Source organism: Lathamus discolor, chromosome Z (assembly GCF_037157495.1).
Source record: "Lathamus discolor isolate bLatDis1 chromosome Z, bLatDis1.hap1, whole genome shotgun sequence".
NCBI lineage: Eukaryota > Metazoa > Chordata > Aves > Psittaciformes > Psittacidae > Lathamus > Lathamus discolor.
Genome location: NC_088909.1, coordinates 46,340,785 through 46,367,450, shown reverse-complemented (window position 1 = coordinate 46,367,450; position 26,666 = coordinate 46,340,785). Strand labels below are relative to the sequence as shown.

The window sequence follows — 26,666 nt, the reverse complement described above, 5'->3', positions numbered from 1 at the left end:
GTCAGATATGTCTAATTACTTGGAAATCAAATACTTTCTGTAGTGGAGAAAGATTCTGGAAATGCTATTAGATAATTTAAGCATAAAGGTTACACACAAATGTCAAATCAATAGGAATAGTAAATATGGTTTATCAACCACGCCAACTATATTTTTTCAATTGCAGAATGTAAATAGGTTTAGAATAAAACGATCTGGTGGGATGATGGATAGGATATCCGTAACAGTTTAATTAACTCCCATTTCCTACATGTTAAAGGTTTCTTCAGTCCACTGGCTTATGTAACAAACCCTCTTAGGATTTCATTAACTGTTGCTCAATATGAAACACGGGATGTTGTCTGAAGGGGTTACATTTTGTCCTGCCCTTCTGTGGAGCTAAAAGCCTTAGCAAAATGCTGTGTCTGTTCACTCTGCAAACATACAAGTTTTTAAAGCACCATCCGAGGATACTGATTTGGTATTTTGCTTTTTATTATCAAAAAATAAATGTAATCAACCTCTAACACTAAAGCACAAATTCTTCTTTAACCACACATAATTGATTTTATACTAAGAGACTACTGTGCTGGTTCAATGATTGATGGAAATTTCCTCCTTGAAATCTGGAATCTGGGCTTAAATTTAGCTGAGTTCTCCCAATTTCCTTTGAGGTTTTTTAGGGTTTCTCGGTTGGGTTTTTGGTTTTGTTTTTTTTTTTTTTTTTTTTGTCTTCTTTTTATTTTTCAGGAATTTGGATGTTTTGTGGTTGATATCAGGAAGAAAAATTGCTTTTGTTTTGTGGCTCAAAATATGTGATTAAAAAAGAGTCTACACTTAGAGTTACAACAAAATTATGCATTTTTGTTTGTTTGTTTCCATAGCACGTAGAGTATTTTTCCTTACACCTTTTAGTCTGATGGAGGATATTCAAGTGTTCTATTTTAAATTAATAAATTATTCTATTCTGAAAACAAGGCTTCTGAAGCTGGAACTGTTTTTTCTAGCTATGTCTACTCAGGATGCTTCTTTTATCCCTATAGAAAGAAAATATAAATCAACTTGAATTCTATTTGGCTTCAGGCAATTAAATTTATCATTAACAAAAAGAAGTGTTATTTACATTTAACCCTAATAGAATAGCTTTATATTATATTTAGATCAGAGAAAACCTTTTTATTTAAAACAAAATTCTATCTGGCTTTTCATGCTGCCTATTTAGAGCTATAATGCAGGAAAACATCACATACAACCTCGGTTAATAAAGATCTATTTGCTTACAGAAGCAGACTTTAATAATGCTCATTAGCACCATTTTCTAATGCTCCTGTGGGAAACTCTGTTAATGACTTACTTCATTTAAATTAGCAACTGCTGACTTACCTTGTACATAGGATACTCTGAACAAATATATTTTGCTTAGGACCACTCTATTTCGTATGTCTTGAAAATTACTTTCAAAAACATCCACTTTCAGTGCATTTGAAAATTGCTCTTTTAGGATGCTTTTTACTGTCTTCAGAGTGGGTCAGACATGCATGACTATCCCTATAAACACTGATTTAGAGGAAGAAATTCAACACTCGAGATTCGCTGCTTCCATTTCCCAATAATTTTGTGCTTTCCTTGCCCTCTGCCGTGTTATCAGTCATCCAGGTCCCAGGGGAAATACTACAGGCCTGAGGTTAAATTAAGGCTCTATCTCCAGTGATTGTCTTCAGCAAACCCCGTACATTCCCAAACAAATCGTATCTGCATTGAATGCAGCCTTAAATGCCAAGGGACAACAGGGACAGCTTTCTTCCTTGCTGACATGAGTGCTAACATTAATATAGGATAACATTTGAAAGGGAGAAAAAGTAACTGAGCTCAAAAATAAATTGTACATATATTAACTTATTAATCAGAACTGTTCTCTGAGGTAAAGATTAGTTTGACAGAAACATTATGGTTTAGTGTGAGGTGTCCCTGCCTGTGGCAGGGGGGGAGGAACTAGATGATCTTCAAGTCCTTTCCAACCCTAATTATTCTATGATTCTATGAGCCCTCATTTGTTACCTATGAGAGAAATAATGGTGAACTTAGAAAGAATTAGTGTTACTGCATCTCTTATTTAGTTTTGCTAATTAAAAAAGCAAGCCTTTTTGTGTTCTACAAGGGGGTCACTCTGACACTTATTTCTGGATATACCTTATAGAGGTCCCAGGCTCAAAAGATGGCATTATGTGGGTTTATTAAACAAAATCAGCACAAAATAATAAACTAATTCAATAGATGGCTTTTCCTAGCTGCTCTGAGGTAAGATGACAGAAAATAGGGCTTTCAGCAATTGTATGGTTGTGCATGACCTCAATGCTGAATGGCAAGAACTAAGAGTCAGGTCATTACTGGGGTGAAGAATCTTGCAATGACTGGACTTGCGTCATCTTTTAATGGGAAATGTTCTTAAAGAGCTGTGGATAGGTGGTTACAGTAGGCTAGTAAGAGTGCTCTTCCATATGCCAATAAGTATGGGTTTGTGACAGGGGATGGAGCTTTCTGGGGAGCTAGGTTCCTCCCAGGGACAAGATGCAGCAGCAGCAGCAGTCTGACTTGTACCCAAAAGGGACCTAAAGAAAATCTGTAGACAGGATTTTTTGCAAGGGATGCACTGACAGGGCAAGGTGGGGGGGGTGGCTTTAAACTGACAGAAGGGAGATTTAGATTAAATATTAGGAAAAAATTCTTCACTATGAAGGCAGTGAGTCATGTGAGACAGAGAAGCTGTGGCTGGCCCATCTCTGGCAGGGTTAAAGACCAGATCGGATGGGGCTTTGAGTAACCTGATTTAGTGGAAGGAGTCCCTGCTCATGTCAGGGGGATAGAACTAGATGAGCCCACATTCTATGATTAATTTATGCTTGCTGGGAAACAGGCATGGGCAGTCCCTTTCCCAGCTGTCACTCTATGTTAACGAATGTGAGGGGTGGATCCTGAAGGGCAAGTAGAATATATTTTAACAAACAATTTACTTGTTTAGGTAAAGTTTTAAGAAGAAAATTACAAGCTTTCAGATGAAAGAATCAAATCCAAAATCTCTCATTGTAGACCTACAAGATGAGTTTGAAACTTGATAAAATGACACCCTTTTTCATCTTTAAAATAAATATTTACCTCTTTCATGAGCTAAAAGTTATCACAGAATCAGAGAATGGTTGAGGTTGGAAGGGACTTGTAGAGGTCATCTGGTCCAACCACTAAACTGAAGTGGATCCACCAAAACAAGTTTCCCAAGACCATGTCCAGGCTTTGTAATATTTTCAAGATCACCACCTCTTTGAGCAACCTGTGCCAGCACTTGGTCCCCCTCATAGTGAAAGAGCATTTCCTGATGTTCAGAGGCAATCTCCTGTGTTTCAGTGTGTGCCCGTTGTCTCTGGTCCTGATGCTGAGCACCACCGAGAAGAGCCTGTTTCCATCCTCCCTCCACCCTCCCTGCAGGTATTTGTACACATTGATGAGATCCTCCTGAGCCTTCTCTTTTCCCAAGGAAGAACTTTTAGCTCCCTTAGCCTTTCTTCACAGGAAAGATACTCCAGTCACTTCATCATCTTGGTGTCACATTACTGGACTCTTTCTAGTATGTCCATGGCACTGGACACAGCAGTCCAGTACTCACCAGTACCAAGCAGAAGGGAATGTTCACCTCTACTGACCTGCTGGCAACATTCCTCCTAAGGCAGCCCAGGATACCATTTGCCTTTGTTGCAGCAAGGACACATTGCTGCTCATGTGTCAACCAGGACTCCAAGGTTCTTTTCTGCTGAGCTGCTTTCCACTTGACTGGCCCCCAACACACACCAGTGCTTGGGGTTGTTCCTCCCCAGGTGCAGCACCTTGCACTTCTTTTTGTTGGACTCCATGCTTTTTTTGTCCTCGCAGTTCTCTAGGCTGTTCCTCTGGTTGACAACACAATCCTCTGGCATAACACCTACTTTTGTGTCATCAGGAAACCTGCTGAGGGTACGCTCTTTCCCATTATCCAGATCATTAATAGCAATGATCACCCACAGATTTGATGCCTCAGGTACAATCTGAATTACTGGTCTCCATCTAGACTTCATGCCACTGGTCACCACACTCCGGACTCTGCTGTTAAGCTAGTTTTCCACCCATGTCACTGCTCATCCAATCCATACTTCAGGAGGTTCTCTATGAGGATCCTATGGGAGACAAATGCCTCACTGAAGTCTAGATAAACAATATCCATTTCTCTCCCTTCATCTATCAGTCCAGTGAATTCACTCTAGAAGTTTATCAAGGTGATTAAATATGATTTCCACTTGGTGAAGCCATGACTACTACTGATTATTTACTTTTCCTTCATACGCCTGGGAATGGTTTCCAGGGTTAGCTGCTCCACTACATTCACATGGATCAAGGTGAGGCTCACTGGGCTGTAGTTCCCTATGTGCTCCTTCTTGCTCTTCTTGAAGATTTTCAATATCTTGAAGATATTTCACACCCACAAGCACAAGATAGGAGAGATATCTGCTTTCCTACAGTCTTCAGGTACTTGCCCAACATACCATGATCAATCAAAGATTATTGAGAGTGGCCTCACAGTGACATCTGCCAGGTCCCTCAGCACTCGTGTGTATCCCCTCAGGGGTCATGGGTTTACATATGCCCAACGTTCTAAAGTATTCTCTGACCTAATCCTCTTAAACCAAGGACACATCTACCTTACTTTGTACTGGTAAATCTTAAGTTGAAATAAAGAACTGTTTATCTCTCTTTAAACAGAAAGATATTTTATTTCCCTCAATATTCTCTTATTGCAATATTGCTGCATTATGGGATTTAAATTTTGAATGCTTGACTCTTTCAGAACCAGTAATAATTATGCCTTTTTGTCCAGATGAAAGCTCGCTGAGGTGGGCTGACCCTGGCTGGACATCTGGTGTCCACCAAAACTTCTCTATCACTTCCTTCCACAGCTGGACAGGGGAGAGAAAATACAATGAAAGGCTCATGGGTTGAAAAAAAAGACAGGGAGAGATCACTCCCTAGTTACCATCACAGGTAAAATAGACTCGAGTGCAGGAAATTAGTTTAATTTATTATCAATCAAATCAGAGTATGGTAATATGAAAATAAAAAGAAATCTTAAAACACTTTGCCCCCACCCCTCACTTCTTCCTGGGCTCAACTTCACTCATGATTTCTCCACCTCTTTCCCCCACAAGGCACAGACGGGTTTGGAATGGAGGTTATGGTCAGTTCATCACACACTGTCTCTGCTGCTCCTTCCTTCTCAGGAGGGGACTTCTCACACTCTTCTCCTGCTCCAGTGTGGGGTCTCTCCTATGAACTCTCCATGAACTTCTCCAGTGTGAGTCTTTCCCACAGGCTGTCCTTCACTAACTGCTTCAGTGTGGGTCCCTTCCATGGGGTGCAGTCCTTCAGGAACAGGCTGCTCCAATGTGGGTCCCTGTGGGTTACAAGTCCTGTAGCAAACCTGCTCCAGTGTGGGCTCCTCCCTACATGGGGCCACAGCTCCTACCAGCATCCTGTTTCAGTGTGGGCTTCCCACAGGGTCACAGACTCCTTCAGGCATCCCCTGCACCAGCGTGGGGTCCTCCATGGGCTGAAGGTAGAATCTTTTCCACCATGGACTTTCATGGGCTGCAGGGGCACAGCTACCTCACCATGGGCTGCACCACGAGCTGCAGGGCAACCTCTGCTCCAGTGCCTGGAGCATCGTCCCCACCTCCTGTTTGCAGGGCTGTTGCTCTCACTTATTCTCACTTTTCTCTCCCAGCTGTTGTTGTGCAGCAGGGTTTTTCCTCTTCTTAACTGTGTTTTCCTAGAGGTGATATCACTGCCACTGGCAGAGTCAGCCTTTTCAGCAGGTAGGTCCGTCTTGAAGCCAGCTGACATTGCCTCTATTGGACATAGGGGAAGCTTTTATCAGCTTCTCATGGAAGCTCCTCTTGTAGTCCCCATGCTACCAAAACTTTGCCACACAAATCCAATATACTTACCTTAAGATCAAATTTTTGTAAAGAAAATTATTAATATTTAAAAAAAAAATGGCTTGGGTTTCTTTTAATTATCTTAAAGATGTGGCTTTTAAGGGTGGGATAAAAAGGTGTGTGAGTGTAGAGATCTGAAAAACAAGCTCCCAGGACTGGTATTTGCTACTTTACATCCTCATTTATCCTGCCTTTGTGTAGATTACAGCTGTCTTTATAGTCCTACTTTATCAGTGCAAAAGATATTACTTTCCCACTTCAGCTTTTTCTCACTCTCTAATGTAGGACATGTGACTCATACTAGCAACCTTGTCACTAAAGAATTTAGTGTAGAGATATCTGTGGGATCTGCATTCACACCAGATCTGATGTATTTGAGTTGGGTTTTTTTTTCCTCTGGGTGGGAAGAAATCACTATTTTTTCTCTCAGCAAAATAATCAAAATTATCTGTGCTGCTGTATTTGAATAGTCTCAGATCAATGCCCACGTTTAATAGGGTGAAAAAAAAAAAAAAAGCTTATTTGAATAGAAATTACATATGAATACTTTAACATATGTTATACACATTTTCATTTTTATGGTCATACTGTCACCATCTAGTACACGACAGCAGAAGCTGGGGCATGGCAATCTATGCTCTTGCTGGAGAAATTAGTGCTGCTAAGCTAGGATAATAGCTTCCTGGAATTAGCTCATGAATGGTGTGTGGTTTTGTCCTTTAGTGGAGAGGATCACAAACCCAACCGCCCAGTTTCAGTAGAGCCCTTATGTTGTGGGAGTAGGCTCAGTCAGGAGACTAAAATGCACAGAAAGCTAACATACTTTTCCCAAGAAATGTATATTAAAAAAATAATAATGGCTTGATATTTTTGTGTAAACCAAAGACTGCTTACTTGTCTAGGAAAAGAACTTGTAACATAATGTGTGACAGTGCCACCAGGTGTCTCCTGCAATAGCAATGTATTCAGACAGATGTATCTTAATTGGAGTAATCCATCTCAATCACTGCTGAGCTGAGCAACTCAAAGATGTGTCATGAAATGATATGGTGAAAATTCCTCTGCCTTTATCCCCTGTATGATTGCACTTTTTCACTGCCGTGCAAAGTAGAATGTACTTTTCATCCTGTCAGTAAAGAATTTGTCCATTCATGAGAATAAACCAGAGAAGTTCTTGTCAACATAATGGGCATTATTAGGACGATTACCAAATTTTATCATTACGAATTTCTCATGTATGTAACTATGTAAACACATTAAGTTACATTAAATAAATTCCAATGAGATCTTGTTCTCATAGTATTATCATGCCTGTCATGTTTTAGATTGCCATCTGGATTGCAATAATAGCAGTAAGAAGTGATAAAAGAAATTCAATCCACAATAACAACTTGCTTAATAAAAATAACCATTTTCTTATTCTTTCTTTTTGTTAAAGAATCCATGTGCTACCACCTAGTTCTTCACAATTTTCTGAGGTTCTTACAGGTTTTCTGGCAGATCACGTTACAAAGAAGGATGATGTTTGCGTGGTTTTCAGTTCTGTTGCTCTCTATGTAGAGGAACCTTTGCCATCTCTCTGTCCAACCCCTCTCTTTAAAGCACTTGCTGCTTTTGCAGTTGCGAAGGTTGTTGACAACAATAAAACAAACTACAACATAATCATTCTAGACCACTTGTTTGTGAAGCTGTAAGTGCCAGAGAGCAAACGGATCCACCCCTTTCACTGGTGCTCTGTGCAGTATATTGCTTTGCTTCCACTTGCTGCCAAAACTTTGATTTTAGCATTGCTTATTTGAGAAAAACATAAGGTTTACCTAGATAATAATGATGTTGTCTGTTGCCACAGTATATGTCAGAGCATCATTCAAAACAAAATAGTCAAGAGTTTTGGTTAATGGACTTAGATGCATTCTGTTCTGGGACTGCTTGTGGGGTTTTTTAACACAGACAAGGACAATGTGTAACAAATTTTTATTCCATCATCTCAGTGGACTTTAAAATGAAATCATCTGGCTATCCAAGTTTTGAGATTTTGGAAGGACTGGGAACAAGTTCTGTGATCCTGCTGCAGAACTGAAAGTCTCAAGTAATTACTGGCTTTGGCTGTTAGAACTGCTCTGAGATCTGACTGTTCTGAAGGAATGACACCTTTGCCACGCTTAAGTTAAAGGAACACGCAACAGTGACAGGCCTCCATTTCGAATTTAATTCTTATAAAGATATTTTTATTCTTCTTTTAATCCACTAAGGAAATTTGTTAACAAAATCCAAATTATTTTGCATAAGGTCTTTGATGTGATTTTTCTTCTTTTTATTACTTATTTTACTGTAGTGTACACTAAATTAATATTGTCAACACTGGACTTAGGTAATTTCTGTCCTCTTGCAAATATTTGAAAAATCAATCTTAATTGAAGAAATACATTCTGTTTTCTGGGTGGGTTTAAATTGATTTTGTAAAACTGTCATAAAAATGTTGCACCCAAGACAGCTAGTGCATCCGTTTTTCCTTAATGATTATGACTGATACTGAACAAATGGATATTCTATATCTGGAAAAAAGATTCCTGAAGCTAAAAAATGCCTTTCAAATACTATTTTTTGACAATTAGTGACCTACTGGAGTTCGTTTGAAATTGCTTTCTGATCCTAAAATTTACCCTGACAAGATGTAGAAATCTGGCTGATTTTTAGAAATGTGGGTGACCAGCATTGACCTACCAACTGACTGTGATGTGTGTTTGGCATAATTGTGGTAATGTACAAAAATATTAACTGTCAAACTTGAACAAAGGTGTGATTGTGAAGTAATTTAAAAAGACACACGGTTATTTCCAAATCACCTCACACATCTGGAAAAGGAAAGGTTAACAAATCATTATAATTAGCATCTTCTTTTTATGATGTTTATGTTTTTCATCTATGAGTAGTTTGCTAATTCCATATAACTTATAACTTCAAAGCAATCACTGCATGAATAATTTCTGTCCCTGAAGAAATTCAAACTAGGCTCTCTCTCTCTGAGATTTTAGTGATGTGAAATCACTTTCCTATTATGTCAGGTCTACTATAACTGACTGACTCAATCTTAAGGTCACTAGTTTAAGAACAACTTTACCAGACATGTTCTAGTAAATTCTTCTAGCAAGTGCAATGCACATTGAACATTTAATCTGTGCTTGCCAAACCTTAAGGTAGAAATATATCTAAGATTATATTGTTTGACTCATGCAGAAGGTGAAGGTATGTATTCTGCAAACAGATTATGCAGCTTTGTCAATGAAATCAGATTGAATTAAATCAGTTTTGTTGCTGTATGGTATTAAGGTAGAAGAATAAATGCATACCTGTGTTTCTCTATGGGCTTTCACTTTTTTCATCAAAGCTTTGCATGCATCCAGTGGGTTTATGTTTACAGTGACTGCACAAAATGCAGTTATGTTGTGTATACGAATGGTGTTTCCGCTTTTCATGTTCAGTTCATAAAAAGTATGACTCTGTTCTTTCTAAGGCAGTGACCGATAACTGATGATTCTTCTGTGTTTTGGAAGAGGCAATCTTTGGCTTCAGGTTATTTTCTTGGGGTTATTTGTGGTCTTTTTTATTATATAGCAAGCCTTACTTTATTTTTCTTCCAGCTTCATGATTTCAAAATATTCTTATCATAGGTGAATTACATAGAATAACATTTATATTATTCCTACTCCAGATTCTCTTGGTTTTGCGTTTGTAAGAAAGGAAAAGTTTTAACAAAATAAATTATATAAGCTGAGGTCTAGAGCTATGTAAAGATGAAGTGCTGCCAAATCTTTTGAAGATGGAGAATTACTACTGTTTTACCCTGAGACAGGTTTCCATGCTTTTTAGTGTCTCTGTGTTGTATAACAACACTTATTATTCTGTTGACCAGAAATATTTCTCCTCTGTTTAGAAGCTGTACTAGTGTTTAAATATCTACAATAAAGATTAACTATGGAGCTTTCAGTAGGACTGGATAATGCTTTATGTAGATTCTTCAAATGTTGTCAGAGGGACTGTAAAGAGTAAAGCGCTAGGTGATATTGAGATTCTTCTGTGTAGCAGGAACACATACAGCTCTTAATAGCCTATTTCTTTCTACAGGTTCTCTTTCCTATCTTCACCGCTTTCCACAATGTCACTTTTAACTAGTGGAGTCTTCTATGTACGCTCTAGGTTTTGTCCAAGGACATAATACAGGTTGATTCAGTCAAACATTTGAGAAAACTTAGATTTTTGTGGTTTTACTCAGGGAATTCTCATATGCATGTTGCTGCTTTTAAAACATCTTTAATATCTGAAGTGCTCTGTAAGTGCAATTTCCTGCACATACAATTGATCTTACTGTGTTCCAACTTGTAGGGAAGGAAAAGTGAGTTCCTGGTAGACTGCTAGACTGCAGGTTTTAAAAATAAAAAACACTAGTTTTATTTGTTTATTTACTTACTAATTGTCCTGCATGTCTTATTGAGAATTCAAGACTAAATTTCTTTTGGGTCCAATAATTCCAGCATTAAGTATTAAAGCAGGACAAAGATCTACATCAAGAATATAATTGGTATCACTAAGTTACTAAATCATTTTTTGTTGTGAAAAAAATCCTTTCTGGTAATGTTTCACTTAATTTAATTAAAAATTTAAAAGAGCTATAAAGTATTTTAAATATGACAACAGATAAACTAGGAAGGTTTAATTTAATTTTCCACTTCTTTGTTTCAGGTTGTTTTCTTTGTTCTCCATCAAAAAAACAACATAATAAATGTTTCCTCTACCACTTAATATGTCTTTGAAAGTATTACTAATAAATTTTATGACACACTGCTATAAAAAGTATACATATATTTAAGTTTGTAATGACTTTTGCTAAAATGTGCACTTTGGGAGACACAAATAATTGGAAGTAGCCAGCAAACATTTCTGTTACTGGGTGTCTGGAAATAATTTTGTAGCAGTCCAGCTCCAAACCAACTACTGTTCTCATTCTCAGAACTGAACAGATGTGGGACATAGGTTGACATTACAGGGACAAATACCTGTAATGGTTGTGCCATTTAATACCTCTCTTTTTATCTATGGAGAACAGGGTTGAAGGTAAGAGGGAAACAGAAAATGAATCTGTGCTAATAACTGACTTGAATATAATAGCTCCTGTCTTTGGGATTATATCATGAATCACGTACAAATATTTCTGTCCCTGTGAGTGATTATGGATTTCCAAATGCAACTATGAAGTTTCAGAGACAGGTTATTACCAGAACTGTGTTATCAACAGTGAATACCAAAAACTTGTTGCCCTCCTGGTCAGTCAGCAGGATGAGTTCTTTTTGTTTAAACATTTTGTATTCATTAAGTAGCTGAGATTGTGCATTTTCAAAGCCTGTAGGAAGATTAAACAATTTAAAGAAATATATTGATCTTATTAAAAACCCTCATGGCTTTTTATTTGGATGGGTTCATTAACAGAGATGAAAAATTCACTTTACCTTGAACTTACAATTTAAGTTTCTGCTAGAGCATTCTTTTATTGACAGTTCACTATGCTGTGTTCAAGATACTTAGTTTTCAGAAACAGATTTAAATTATGCTGGATATGGTTCAAACTCTTCGCATGAATCTATCCTTAGAAATTTCCAAATGCTAAAATAAAAACGCCCTGAGGCAACAACCACCCTGTAATGGCAGGAAGAATAACTTCGTCTAAGTTGCTGACTGGAGAGTTTACATCCCCATATTCAAACAAAGTGCTGCATCTAAGTCTTTTATGATAAGGTACCTCTCTGAAGCACCTATTTCTAACATTTGACTCTTCCCTTGTGGTCTGACAGGCCTTGAAGGATCAGGACTGAAAACGTGCTGCAGAAGGGATGATGCAATGGCATTGGGCAGGATAAGATCCTCCAGCTGACCTGGCAAAGCTCCAGAATAGGACTCCTGACAGCTGATTTGCCAACATTAAAGGTATTAGCTCATGCTTGGAGATGGCTATGGGTGCTGAACTTCCAGCCCCTAGGAACACAGTGCTCTTGTGACCTGAGGAAAAGCTTCATGGTGACATTTGTCTGCTGCAAACTGTGAGCTCTGCCCAGATAATTCTGAGCATTCTGTTTTGCATGAGGAAAGCAGGACTTTCTGTCCTGAAACTGCGCTGCCAGCAATCTTGTGTCTGCAAAAAGGGAAAATATGCCTAGTGGTGCTAAGGCAAATACGTGTGGTGTTTGGTTCATATTACAATAATTACAGTATTAACTAATGGGTCATTGATGTTGCATGACAGCAGATGAGTAATGCTTTTGATGATGTTAATGGATACCAGGAAAAGATTTCAAGGAGTACATTCATTTGATTCTGTTTTGTTCCCCCACCCATAAATTTCTTTAATTTCAAGTGGGACTCCTACAGCACAGGCAAAATAACACAATTGCAAACACTGAGCCATGAAATATTGGTTGGGAAGTTGGGGCAGTTAATTCAGACAAGTGCAGAGTTGTTTGTATGTTATGATTAATAACAAAAATATTTTAAGCTGGCATGACAAACCAGTGCAAAAGCCTTTGAATGAGATGTATTTAAATTACTGCTCTTAGAGTGAGCAAACTAGATTGATGTAATGTCCCCATGTAGACATGCCCTTGCTCTGCTTGTCTTCCTGCTTTGATCTGAGATCAGGTAGTGAGATGAAAGCAGAGCAGAAGAGTGCTCCCTATCGTACCTCTATAAGTGATCACATCTATCTTCATGTGACGCCATGGCAGCTGAGGCCAGCTCAGGTGGCAGAGCTCGTTTCCCACAGTTATAAATGCAAAGGGATTGTGGGCAAGGAATTTCAATGAAGGGCACTTGATTTTGCAGCTTGCTTCCAAGGCTAACCAGCAAGCCCTGTATCAGACAACTGAATCTTTTGTGCTGCCTATTCCTTGAGCCACTTTTTGCAAAAGTGTTGTGTTAGAGACAATGGTAAAGATGTAGGTGCCCATTTCACAGCACAGGATACATTATTAGTTAATTGGCACAGGCAAAATAAGAGTAGTTTCTTAAATTAATGTAGCTGTTCTGTCATGAAAGAGGAAATGAGCAGAGTGTAATCAAATGTTAGTTACTGACGTGAATTATAGCAAAACGACTACACATTGTACATAGATCTACATATACACAAGGAATTATTACTTGCTTGTTTTCTACTAGTAGTAAGGAGCAGGAGTCATGATCACAAGCATATTGTGTTAGGCATCATATGGAAGGACTGTATTCACCTAAAAGGGCTTACAACACTAACTACACATCTAAAGTCGTCCTGCCTGGCTAAGCTTGCAGAGATACAGTGTGATTTGTTTTCATCCAGGATTAAAGTTTTCTATTCCCTAATGAATGTAGTGTGGAGGAAGCAGTAGAATGTTTTTCTTCTGAGTTTCCATGACCTCTGGAAGAAGTAATTTGTTGGCTATTGCTGGCAAAACAGCTCTGCTGGAGCACTAAATCACACCCTTTTGCAGAAAACATTGACATGAGCTTAATGTTTATAGCTTGCATACAAAAAGACTTTTTATTGCTGCTCATGGATCTGATTTTCTTTTTATACATTCACACAGAAGCTAGCTTCATGCTGCACTTGATAAGATGTTGCTGTAATTTTTTCATTGTTTATACAATAACAGGGAATTATTCTTTGCAAACTTTAAAGGTAACCATTCTTCACAACAAGAATCTTTTTCTACTCCATTAATGTAAATGGAAACAAGACAGCATATATACTTTTAAAATGAGATCTTTCATAGCCCATAACTGAAACATGGGCAAAAGGTCTAAATCTGTTATAAATTGTTTGTACAAGCAAAATGGTATCACATTCACTTAGCTTGTCTGTAAATTACCATGAAAATTATGAACTGAGGTCTAGAAGGAGAATTTATTTAATGTTTTAAAAAAATTCATTAAGATTTCAAATTAGTTCCTTCAGCTACTTATTTGTTTTCTTCAACCACCATTGATCGAACTGGTATGGTTGTCTTATACCAGTATGAATTGAATGAGAATTCAGTAATCTAAATCATATTGTTGTTATTTCTATGGCAGTAGTGGATGATGGTTGTTTAAAATCCTTAAAATAACCTGAACCACAGCAATTCCCTGTTATGAATTAAATGTTAATTTGAGTACTAGAGAGTAAAGGAAGATCTTGAACAGTCTCATCTTCTTATATTTTATTGATTAGGGTGCACCTGTAAGAAGAGTTGCTTGAAAAACATTAGTTCAGTTTGACTCTGCCTATGCACTTTTTCCACCAGACCTACATATTAGTTTTTGTCTTCTGGAGACCTAGTCCTGTGTCCTGTAGTTACTGAGGTTGTGAAAGCTGATTGTGAGTTTGCATGAGAATTAATAGCTTTCTACTTGGGCATTGCAGCATTTGTACTAATTTAGTGCTTCCACTGAACAGACATTTGGATTTCTGAAAGTGGACAGCACTAGGGAAAAAGAAAGCCCTTCTTTATCTGCTAGAAGATGGATGAAATAGAGGCAGCCAACAAAATTAGCTGCCTCCCTGGAGGCTATGGAAAATAGTCTCCATTGCAGTTCAGAGCTGGACATTCATGACCATAGACAGACTACTGCATGAAATTAGGTTGAATTATGGGTAGGTAGTTTAGTAAGAGGGACTACTGCCCACTAGGGAGAATTTTGGAGCTGTGAAAAAATGATCTCTAGTAATGATAATGGATGTAAGGATAACAGTTTATCCTTGACTGAGATGATTTTCCAAGGTTTTGGCCTCTTTTTTTTTTTTCCTGAACATAGGATTCATCTACATAAAACAAAAGGAAAAGTGTAAATAAGAAAGGCAATAAAATAAAATAATAATAATAAAAAAATGTATACTTGCACTTTTAAACAACACAAACAAGTCAATTTTATGTAATTTACCTATATCTAATCTGAATAATGCTATAAAAATATTTAGAACTTACAATGTTTATGCAGGTATCTAGGGCAAATAAAACAACAAGTAATTCTAAATAATAGCCTAACATATAATTCTATTATAACATTGTTTAACATAATCAGTTTGTACAAAAACAAATTAAAAGAGACAATCTGTATCATTAAAATTCAACAGACGTTTAGTTCTGCTAGAACAGGACTTACTTCAACCTCCTTCACAATGAATTTTCAGATAGATTACAAATGCACAGGCTTAAACAAAACTAAATGCAAAATACTTTGAGAGCTACAGCACTGAAAATATTTGAATGGCAGCATCTGTATATTTTTGTGACATACTGTATCGCCTTTTCAAATTTGACTAAATTGCAGTTTTGCATACCATAATTACATTGGATCATACTTTATGGTTATACTTTGTAATGCTGAGCCAATATTAATCAAGTTTCTCCAAATTTATACATACTTTCTCCTATTTCATGCTGGTATTTATGTGCTTTGGGTAATTATAGTCATCTATAACTTTAATATGTGGTTGAGTGCCACTCCTATAAATGTATACTTATTTGGGATCCGAAGTTTCACACCATGGAAATATCATCACATCTGTGGATGGAAATATCACATCACAGCATTCTCTACACTCTTGGGTTTGCTGTAAGATACTGTACAGGTCCTTTGAACCTCTGTGCCATGCTTGACTAGATTTCTTAATGACATTCTCCCCCTCTATCCTGCAAATTCTTGAACTTTGAACTAATTTCTTGTTATCTTTCTGTGAGCAAAGGTTCACAGTTGTAATCAGCTTCTCTTACTGGTGAATAGTGCAGTGAATAATGAAAATCCATCTGGTTTTGGACCATAAAGTTGTTCTCTATTTAGTTTAGGGACTTCTTTCAGCATGTTTCCCCACTCCCCTCTGTTTCCCAACTGGTAAAGTTTTCTGCTTTTTCACTTGATAATTGGAGTTGTCTTTGTTTTGTACATAAAAGAAAATGAGGAACTGAGATCTCCACGTCCTCTGTTACAGTCCAAATTGGAGGCAGAAGCAGAGCTGTGTGTGATTCCCAGCTTTTCATTTCATCTAGTAGGGCAGGTAGTTAAAATTTCTCTGTGGCGTGCTGTCTAGCAAGCAAGAGCAGCTTGCGTGTTGCCCTAGGAGCTGTTGGCTCTCATGTGCATTTCAACAGTACAGAGTTCTTGTGATTTCATCTTTATCCCTAGTCCTCTTTTTGCAGGAAGACTTACTTCCCACAGTGATCCTAAAAACTCCCTAAAATTTTTGAGGCGGCTGTTAAACTTTACTGCCTCTTTTTCTGTAGTTTCCAAATGTAGATTTTTATGATCATAATTGGGATGCAACTACTCCAGCCATATTCTCTTATGCCTAATAAATCAGGATCTTTGCCATTCCACATCCTCTCCAACTGCTTTTCCATATTTCTCCTGGGTATAAATATTTCTATGAATTAATAATTTTCTCATTCTTTGCTTTTGATTCCAGAGGTTTTACATTTCTGCTTTTCTGGGTATGTTGAAAATAAATAGGATTTGCTCAAGGTGAGAAAGATTTTTGTCATTTGCTGTTTATTTTTTTTCATCTCCTTTTCATTTAATTGAAAAGAGTGTGTGGAAATCTGTTCCATGAACCTGTGTTTGGAAACTCACGACCTGAGGGAGCAATTGCTTACATTACTTACTTACATGTCTGGTATATCTGGGTGACCTTTCCTGTCATTCATTGTCAGCCATGGGTGACCTCAAGCAACTTCGAGAGTTGAGTTAGCCCTGGAGGGACCAAGATCTGTTACGGCCTGCAGCTCCAAGGAAGAGTGTATATGCTGATAACCATGAAGGAGCAAATGCAGAGGGTTTCACACACCTCTCTGCGATGATTTACTGGCTTCCTCTCTTGAGAAACTGCCCCTTTGGTCTATGAGGAGAAAATCTGTTTCAAAGGACTGTGACAAAGACAGCCAGGCTCAGGGAGAGGAGTTTGGTCATGAGGCTGTTCAATGATGGAACTTTGGTATTGGCAGCAAACCTTTGTGCAGAAGTAGTGCAGGCTAAATTTTCTAACTACAGGGTAAATTTTCTCCCTGCCATAGAAAGAACAAAATACAGAAAAGCCTGTGGTTTTAAAATTAGTATTCTAATTTTTATGTATTATTCTACCCTGAAAAGTTATCATTGAATGATTTGCTATATACTTCCAAGATGGGAATAATTTAGTTGACTAATTAAGCTATTTTTCTATGAAAGGAGATGTTTGTGGTTAATCACTGTGTTCTTGGGAGAAGAGAGAAGATTATTGCTTTTATTTTATTGCTGTGCTCCTTGAAGAGATGCTCCTAGTGCTGCACCCATTCCTACCGGGACTCTTGAGTTCCCCTTTTGGGAACTCAAAAGGGGAGTTAGCACTCCACCCTTGTTTTAAAGAGTTGGTAACCTAGACCTCAGCAGTTTCAGTAGCAATTCTGTTCATATGCCTTTCAGATGATTTTTATTTTTTGTTTTAACACAGACTGAAGATATTGTAATAGAATTACAGACCTGCAGTCTGACATTTGCGGTGCAGTGCCTTCACTGGAGTTAAATTCAGCTAGACTGTACAAGCACATAACAATTGTACAGCTTTAAAAAAATGTGTGAAATACTAGGTTTTATTTCAAAGATAATTTATTTCATGGAGATATTTGCCTAATCATACATGTTAAAGTTAGGCCCACAAAAAATTATAGCATCCCACCTCTGATTCTTTTCATGTTTCAGTGATGAACCAATTTGTCTTATGCCAAAAAAGAAGTAAAGCACATCTGATTTTATGTTATTTGCCTTATTCACAGGAGTTGCTTTGTCACATTGCTAGCATTGTGTAGATCATTTGAACCAGGGCAGAAAGAACTGAGAAACCAATGAATTTTAGCTGCTTTTAAAAAGAAACTGAAAATCAATAATAAATGATTGTTTTCTATAGCAGTTTAAATCCCTCATGCATCCCCTCTGACATGGGGATGCAGCTATAAATTAATTTAGTTTGAGGCTGTAAAGAACCTAACTTTCTCTAGACTGACTAGCTGACGCGCATTAACGATGTAAAAATAACACAGGAATAACACAGGATAGCCTTCGAGAAGTGCCGAACACTACAAGTTGTTTTTATAGTTTAATGAGATATAGGTCTATACTTCCAGAGGGAGACACAGTGAGCAGAGCACTCTATAATTTACTGCTGTAAAACGATCAGGATTCATGCTGTCTATAAAACATGAAAAATGTTCTTCATTCCTTACCAATTAGATCATAGTTACAACTCTCGGCTCCTTTGAGCTTAAAAGAAAATTCTAACTGCTAGACATAAATGAATGCTGCGGTTAAATTAAACCCTTCAACAGCCCAAACAGGCTTGAAAGAAATGCCTTCTGGATGTTATTAACATGTATATTTAAGTGCTATTTTTAAAATTTAACTGCAAGCCATAGCAAGCACAAATGTTTATAATAGTTATTTCAAAATTGAAGCATTACTTTGAAAAGCATTTTTATTGCTGCTAATTTCTTCTCAATAATTTTATTTCAGCTTTTACTATTGCTGATTATTATTTTTTTTTCTAATGTGAAGACAGAAAACTTGCACAGAAGGCCCAAGATACCACATTTTCCAGCCCTGAAATAACGTTCCCTTAAAATATGTCACATACAAATGCAAGGCTCAAGTCCTCAAATATGTCTGATTTGCAAAGTAAGCAATCTTATTTATTTCAGTGGGATCTCAATGTAGGTAAAGTAAATACATGTTTGCAGAATCAGTGCTTTGATCTTGTGCTTCAGTTTACAGACATATCTGTTCATAGCACAAAATTACCTGTGGCTTGTCCTGCTATGTAGGGAGCAAAAAGCAATCGGGGGGGGGGGGTGGGGGGTGGGGGGAGGGGGCAGGAAATGAGGAAAAGAAGAGATAACAAAGGGTTTTTAGTTTCTGTCACAGGTTGTTGGTGTGGTTAATCTTCTCTGCTTCAGTACTCCACATTTTCAGTTCTTTTGAAATTTGGTCGTGCTGACAAGCCACAAACACTGCTTGTTCCTTACAAGAAATGTTGATTGCTAGACAGAAATGAATTCAGGGATGGTTGAGAGGTGACCTTGCAAGACTTCGAAAAGTCAAAGTATGTCATTCTGACATGCCTGATAAAAGTATCATTTAAATATCCATGGAAACTGTCTTTCACATTCAGCTCAAGAGCTTTGGTCATAAAAAAAAAAAAAAAAAAAAAAAAAAAAGAAAAAAATGAAAAATAAGAATCTGAACTGTGAAGGGATTTCAAAGATATACCTTGTCTTTTTGATCTCTGCAGCTAATTCTTTCCCTCAACTCAGTCCTTAGTAAGGTTATTGAAGGTGCAGCTAACTTAAATGTTCAGTGGGAATGCTATGATCTGTTTACTGCTTTGATGTTCTTTATAGACTACTGCTTTCTCTGAATAACGAATGTGTAGCAAAACACACCTGAATCCCCTACACTTTATTTAAAAATTAAAAGCGCATTCATCTCTGAATATGTCTCTATCTGCATGCAATAGATGGGAAGCAAGCTAAACAGTCCTTTATTGCCAGAAAGGTATTCAAAACCAGGCCAGCTAAGTACTTGTGTGCCTATTCTGCTGCAAGTTTGGAAATGTGTTTGTGCTGTGCATTGTCATCAGGATCACCTCCAATATTTCAGTTATTTCAGCTATATTTAAGTATATATAGTTATAGTTGTTAAACCATGACAGCAGTCAGTTAGCTAAAATGAACTATAGCACTGTTGATGCAATAAGTGAATTAAAGGATATAAAGAGTACATATACTTTCTTTTCTGATCTTCCACCAGCAGTGTTAGCCAGGTATTTTTCCAGCCTATGTACAAAGGTTACAATATCATTTAATATAAACTTTTCAAGATCACCACTGTGGAAGTGAGATATCTTCTTATTAGTTTACAATTGTGTTTAGCAATAGAATATTTGCAAAACTGCAGTTGGTTTACTCTATTTTTAATATAAAATATTTTAAAATTTCACCAAAAATCATAGGAATCATAGAATCATAGGATGGTTCGAGTTGGAAGGGACCTTAAATATCATCTAGTTCCAGCCTCCCTGTCCTGGGCAAGGACACCTTCCACTAGACCAGGTTCCTCCAGGCCCCATCCAACCTGTCCTTAAACACTGTCTGGGATGGGCCAGTCTTTGTGGAATTCATTGTTTTATCTAGATATATAATACTATGAGAAAATTCCTGTTATTCTGATGTTTTTCCTTAGCTTCATAATTATTTAGTGGATTAGCATGCAAAAAAAACCTCAACAAAACACGATCCCATGTTTTAAAATACTCGACACCTACAGTTGATTAAATCTTACTCAGGACTTTCAAGTTTTCTAGAGGATTAATTCAATAACATCTTCCTAATTTTTGGTCTTTTTTTTTTTTTTTTTTTGCAATACTTCATTGATTTTTTTTTATTTTTTTTTTCTAAGTTTTATACCATCTATGATGTACAGGCCTTCATTTTTCTTGAGAATGTAAAAATTATCAGATCCTTTTCACTAGCTGCTCTTTTTTATAAAAGACAAACATCAGAATAAGTATACAATTAAATTGGAATAACTGATTTGTAATAACTAATGAAGAACACTGTTACTTTCATGTGACAAAGCATTAAGTACAAGTTAATTGAGCCTACTCACTCTTTAAAGTGTAGAGTTAATTAACATTATCCCCTTCATCACAGGCCCCAGCTGTGAACAGTCCCGGGTCCCTTCTGGACAGTAAAACCAAGCAATGAACAGCTGTGTGTTTTGTGAACAGATAGGACTGATGTTTCCTTTGAAGATGTGATCCTGCTGACCTTATTAAAAGTACAATGTAAGGAACTACCTTGGAGCAGGTGAGAAAGTCCTTGGAAGACAGTTTAAGGTAGCTATATAGAATTTCTGTTCACCATTGGTCTCCTTTAGGGCTCTGGTGAATTTTCGTGTGGGTATCAAAGTCATCTCTCTCTGTCATTCAGCACTGGTTGTGTGGCAGGGTTTGACACTGCAGGGACAGCAGCAAGAAGAGCGGGACCCTATGCACTTGCTGCAGATGCTCAGACCCAGGTCATAGTCACCTTCGAGGACAAGCATGTTTTTGCCAATGTGTTGATCTAGGAACAGGAATAGTCATAGCTTGGGTACAAAGTCCCTTCTGCAGTAAATGAAATCTGCTGTAATGACAAAAATGTTCAGTTTCTAAGAGTTTCCACTTCCTATCTTTTTCCTGTGTACAAACATATGGTGGGAGGAAGGAGAAGAGATGGAAATTGCCACACAGATAGTGGCACAATGAATGCAAGTTAAATTTCTGCCCTGCCAAGACTGATACAACAGAGGAGAACAGGAATGTTTTAGTCAAGGAAAGAATCTAGTCATGGGCTGGAGTAAGAAAACATATAAAACTTATTTTACTTAGCTTATTTATTTCAGTCTTGTTAAAGTGTAGGCACCAGAGTGAAGTAATCTGCAGAGAAGTCCCATAAAACTGCTTGAATTATACAGCAGCTTTGTGCAACATTAGGTTTGACTCCTCTCTGTGTAAAGTAAAAGTATCAAGCCCCAGCTTTTGGAGCAGAGGCAGGGAAGAAGACCAATAACTGGTAAATGCCAGGCCAAGTTTCTGACACCAGGGCTGATGACCACTGGAAGTAAGAAACAAACTAACTAGAAGTCTTTTAAAGATTAAATATACAGAAGTGGTTGCAGGAATATAGAGGGGGTTTGCTCATTCTCTTGCCTTTTGGAGAACAGTCAGGACAGATGAAAAGGTCTAGAGTAAAATAAAGTTTTTGCTCATGTTGGCTGCTGGGATAGTTTCTTTGATCTCCCACTTACTCAAGCAACGTCCTACTGCTCTACTTAAAAGCAAAGTTTTGGAACTCCTGGGCATTTTAATAAAGTGTCTTCAAAAATGCTGTGCCTGTTGGCTAGGGAGGAGGGAAGGGAATTTCACAAGTCATCAGACGATTCAATGCCACAGCCACCGAGAGGGTTATGCCACAGTGGAAATGGAGCAATCTTAGGAGTAACTCTTGTAAATGTATGTGGTCACTTGTATAAATGTTATCACAGCTTGCTTTACATTAACTCTCCCCTTGGGGAAGGGAAAACAAATTAAAGTTGACCGAAACAGTGCAAATTCTGTTTATGGGGACAGGGAGGTGGCGGAAGGAATGGTTTTGGTGTTCTAATCTCAAATGAATGTATGCTTAGACAAGGAAAAAAAAATAGTGATGATGAGATAATCCAAACACTGGACAAAACAGATGTAAAGTGGTTGATTAGTCTGCTTTTAAAGGACACTGCGGACACATAGTAACAAAGTACAGTGCAAGGAGAATTTTGAAAGCAGTGGAAAGAAAGGGCTTTAATGTTTCATAACTCAGAATGTTCAAATTAAAGGTGGTACTCTTTTCTACTAACACTGTAACTGAGCTGCACAGTTAGATGAGAGATCCTAAGGCATGCGGGCTTTTTCATGCCACACAAATATGACTTTTTCTGTTTTGAGAAGGCCCTGTGGACCTGGAGCAACTCCAATCCTTCTCTTCATTTAGCTAAGAGAGAAATCTTTTCCGTGGTGAAAGAGGGCTGAACCTGTTACATTTGTCTCTTAGCTAAATGAAGAGAAAGGAGCTGTGCGTGGACATTCAGTTTTCTTTGCATTCAGAGTGACCTTTGAGGGTCTGTGATGTGGTCTTGAAAGTAGAGTCCTGTGTATGCGCAGTGTGTAAGTGACGCTCAGTTCATATGTGGCTTCCCTTGTCAAAAGTCTATGTATTTTAAAGCATAGCATCCTTTATTGGCAATGTAGCCATGTATAATGAGTGCATAGCTGTTAAATCTGCAAGACTGTTGCCCTGGGACTCCCTGAGCATTGTGGAGAATTTGTTTCCTTCTATTTTTTTCCTCCATTCATGGATGACTGTCTTCAAGACAGTGTAGTATGGGAACCTACAGCTTGATCAGAAAATGGCTGGAATAAATTATCCTCTGTAAAGTTTCTAAGAGGCTGTCCCTTCTCTTTCACTTCAGCTTGAGTTTGAGTTTAGTCCTCTCTGTTTGTTCTGCTGCTCATCTCCTTTCCTGCCTTTTCCTGCTTGGTCCTTTTCCTGTCTTTTTTTATTTACTCTTTCTGTATTGCTGACATTCTTCTTCCTATGCTTCTTTCTTCCCTGCAGCCTTTTCTATGTCCTTCCTTTATCTTTCATACCCAGATGTCTTATTTAATCTACTTTTATTTTTTTTCATCCACATACCCTACCCTTTGAGCTTTTGCTTCCTATCTCTAGTAGTGACAGTTATCTCTTAATGTAAGGGGATTGGAGATATACAGTTAAAGGAGATACACTTACTCTCCTTTGCACACTCTGTGCTTATTCTGCTCACTCAGCAACTTTTTCCTAGTCCTTCAGTCTTCACTTCTGTGCTGCGCAGCCTCAAGCTCAGTTCCTTGCCAGTTTTCTTTCTGGGGTTGTGGTTGTTTACATTCTTGTGGGAGCTTATCTTTCTTCACTTGGCTTTCCTAGTTTCTCTTCCTCTTCTCCTCTTTCCCACTATTTTTCTTTACCTCTTATCCCTCCATTTTCTTCTTTTTCATGTGGAGTTTGCTTTACAAAAAAAAAAAAAAAGGATTACAAAAGTCAGCTAGCATGAAGAACTGCATACCCACCCTTTGCACACATTTAAAGTAACTGCACAAACCCACAGAGAGTATAATGAGTTGAAAACCAGCAGGAATCTAGGTTTCCCCTGGCTGTCTAGAAGTTCTTTGTTTGGCAGAACTCTTACTTCAGTTGAACAGGAGGTTTGATCTCCAAGTACAATTTTATTTGCAATTCATGAATTTCTTTGTGAAATGGACATCTGAAACTGCTGGAGGATGCTTCACAAGAGGGTTGGAGTACTGTAGTTGAAGTCCAGCATGGCCTTGGACCACTTCTGAATCATGAGTCTCCTTTGTCCAAAGGTTGATTTTTCTTCTGTGATTCTATTGCATTTGTGTGCTGCATCTTCTCTATTGTCTGTGAAGCCAGGTGGTGAGTGCCTTGATGATATTAATGGAAAGTGAAACACCTGGAGGGAAAGCAATAAGCAAGACATTTTTTTCAAATGCATGACTCGGTATTGGCATAACTTGGATGGTATTTTCCAAGTCTCTGTACTGTTGGTTTGATTAGGCTGTGGGTTGTTGGGGTTTTTTTCAGTTTGGGTTTTTTTGCTTACTTTCCTAATCCTTACAATGGAGAATGAGAAATATTCTGGGCAGGTTAAGAGAGGGAGTCTGCAGTGGCCTGGAATGCATGGTAACTTAGTAAGCTCCCAATGTGATTTGATGCAAGCATTAGATTTGATGTAAGGATATCTTGGTAAAAATACCTAAAAACTGAAGGTAGTTCAAGGTACAAAAGGCAGCTTTATTAATAATTATCCTTCACAGGTAAGAAAAGGAAGTAGTCCCTATAGCAGGGAAATAAACTAGGCAGCAAACTCTGCTTTAGCTTTGTAACAAACTTCTGAGCCAGCATTGTTTGGTGTCATGAGAGCTCTTTATTCCATACAGCCCTAGTTACAGATCTATATAGGTGTCCTTAAACCCCCCCAAAAAAAAGTTGTTGCTGCATCTTACTACATTCCAGTATCAAGTCTTGAGGACTTTCATAATTACACGATGTTTTTATCATTCTGACATCCATTCTATCTAAACTGATCTGAGGCAGCACAGATTTTAACATGAAAAATAATCTAATTTTGAAACAGTTAGGTTTTTAGGCATACGTGTGTTCCCTCAAGCTTGTGAAGTTACCAGCAATCATTGAAATTTGGCTGGTTTTCCTCCAACTTGGCTTTCTCCTCCTGTTGCTGGGGATTAGGAGCAATGCTGCAATGGGATTCTCAGTGATATCCACCATAATCAGTGTCTGTAATCAGTGTTGCTCTGCTGGCACTACCTGTGAAACAGAGAAGAGTGCCCAGTCAGCACAACACAGAGGCTGGAGAATAATGAGGGGAGAGGAAAAGAGGCAGGGAAGAGCCTGGAAACAAATTAAAGAGTCAAGCCTGAAAGCAGAAGAAGCAATCTTCAGGTATTTGCTGCAATTCTACAAGATTGTGGGTAGATTGTAAACTGAACTTCATACCTTCTGTCTACATGAATACTTCCATCATTTTTGTTTTGTTGGCATCAGTGTCTACAGCAGCATGTGTTTGAATTTGATGTGCTCAGCTATTCACTGCTCATATAATCTGAAGAAAACTAGTGATGAAAAGGATACTTAGCAAAGATGGCCACTCACAGAGAATCATTTGAAATTTGGTTCTGTATTGGATATTGATTTGTGACCACTACGCAATTTTCAGACTATTGTAACAGTGAAAACAATCTCAAGTTTCAAATAACAAAATTAGCTTGAACACATATTTTACTGAAAAGAATTGTGCCAGAAAGTTCGTAGCTCAGTAACTGGGCTAATAATAGGGGGTTACATTGAGAGAGAAAGCAAGCGAGTAGAAACACAAGAAACAACAGTATATAAATGAGGAAGCTGAAAATAAAAAATTTTGATGACACATATTTGGCTTAAATTTATTTGCCAAAGCAATGCTTCAGGTACCAATACCCTTTATAAGACTGGAATTGATGTCTAAATACTCACCCTGCATGGACTATTAAAGAGTTTGCAGAATGTCACTAAATACACATTTCTACCAGTCCTACCAGGCCGGGTTTAATGAGCAAAATTCTTCCTCTTTCATCTGCAGCTCAGTTTCTCAAATTTCTATCTCGGGTCTTCTGTCAGACATCTGTTAGTCAATGAAAACAAACATTGAAAAAGCCCATTTGACACAAAACTTCATGTAAACTAAACTTGTTATTAGTCCTTCCCAGATTACAAGCTGCACATTCAGATCCTATTCATATTATTAGTCTCAGCATTTTTGGGTTTGGCCACATTACTGTTTCTTGCTTAGATTCTATATTTCTGTCCTTTCTCTTTTCAGGAAAATGAAGCTTAGTTATTTTTATTTTAGTAATTAGTGATTGATTTTATGAACTAATGCCTATTCACTGCAATTACTTTAGCTCAGCGACAAATGGGAAAAAAAAGCCTTCATATTGATGCTATGTGCCAAGTAGATTATACTTCTTCAAAAAGATGCATTGTCTTGCTCTTGTGTGTGGAAGGATGATTCAAAATTATTTCATTATATATCAAAGGTTTTCATATGTCTTTAGATCTTTATCAAATACTTTTGTCAGACACTTTTAGAAGGTTCTGACTTGTGAAGGTAATAAGACGGTTTTCTTTGAAGAAAATCTAAACCCGCAAATAAAAGAGTATACTCTTTTGAAATGCCACAAGAAGAGTTTTTATACTGTTACAGAGGACTGTTCATGAAGTATCTCATCTGCTTAGAAGCAATTATCATATAGCAGTTTAAACAAAAGCATTTACAGAATAACACATTTTAAAAATAGCTATTTTACCTTTATAAGGCTATAAAACTCTTTGACATGGCAGAGGTCTCACTTCTCAGAGTTAGAAACCATGTTTGCAAAAATCATAGTATGTTCATTGAATGAAAGATATTTCACTTTGGAAAATGAATGTTATCACAACATGCACTTTCCTT

General features: G+C 37.6%; 1 long non-coding RNA gene across 1 annotated transcript; it reads right to left on the bottom strand.

Moving 5' to 3' along the window:
- Nucleotides 1-23,881: 23,881 nt before the first annotated feature.
- Nucleotides 23,882-25,785, bottom strand: LOC136005749 (uncharacterized). The gene is made up of 3 exons (XR_010608871.1): nt 25,688-25,785; nt 24,838-24,982; nt 23,882-24,107 (listed from the first exon to the last, which is right to left on the bottom strand). It is a non-coding gene; the product is annotated as an uncharacterized LOC136005749 (long non-coding RNA).
- Between the last annotated feature and the right edge of the window lie 881 nt (nt 25,786-26,666).